Raw genomic sequence first — 1,139 nt, 5'->3', positions numbered from 1 at the left:
ACAAGGAATAAGATGAAAGTGTTTTTAAATTGATTTCGAAAATTTAATTTTGATCATAGTTTTTATATTTTTAATTTTCAGAGCTTGTTTTTAATCCAAATAATATAACATATTTATATGTTTTTGGAATCAGGAAATGATGAAGAATAAGATGAACGTAAATTTGGATCGTTTTATAAAAAACATATTTTTTTACAATTTTCAGATTTTTAATGACCAAAGTCATTAATTAATTTTTAAGCCACCAAGCTGAAATGCAATACTGAAGTCTGGCCTTTGTGGAAGATTGCTTGGCCAAAATTTCAATCAATTTGATTGAAAAATGAGGGTGTGACAGTGCCGCCTCAACTTTTACAAAAAGCCGGATATGACGTCATCAAAAGTATTTATCGAAAAAAAGAAAAAAAACTTCTGGGGATATCATTCCCAGGAACTCTCATGTCAAATTTCATAAAGATCGGTCAAGTAGTTTGGTCTGAATCGCTCTACACACACACACGCACAGACAGACAGGCAGACACACACACCCACACACACACATACACCACACCCTCGTCTCGATTCCCCCCTCTACGTTAAAACATTTAGTCAAAACTTGACTAAATGTAAAAAGCAGCATGAACATGTAAAACACGCACACACACACACACACACACACACACACACACACACACACACACACGCACACACACCACAACAACAACAACAACAACAACAACAACAACAACAACAACAACAACAGTAACACCATCACCACACTACCGACAATTTTTAGCACATAATTCGAACGTTTTGTGCGACTTATGTTCCCTTTTCCAAACGCTGTTACATACTGTCACGTGCGTTATTATGACGACACCACAATAATCACGTGGTGTTTTACGTCACATGAACATTGCCCACAGCAATCTGGGATTTTCTCCCCTCAATTGTGATTGCTTTTGTTGACTAAGGGAATGTACATAATCGGATTAAACAGCCATCATAAACAGAAAATGTTCCAAAATCTAGAACCCAAAAACAAGAACAGTTATGTTATGGGACGTTATGATAGGCCAAAGAAAGCTTTCACAAGTACTTTGACATTATGGTCTTTGTAGTGGACACACCTTTTAAATCTTCAGAGAAAAGTACAAGAA

Source organism: Littorina saxatilis, linkage group LG9 (genome assembly GCF_037325665.1).
Source record: "Littorina saxatilis isolate snail1 linkage group LG9, US_GU_Lsax_2.0, whole genome shotgun sequence".
Taxonomy (NCBI): Eukaryota; Metazoa; Mollusca; class Gastropoda; order Littorinimorpha; family Littorinidae; genus Littorina; species Littorina saxatilis.
Note: the sequence above shows the minus strand (reverse complement) of the source record.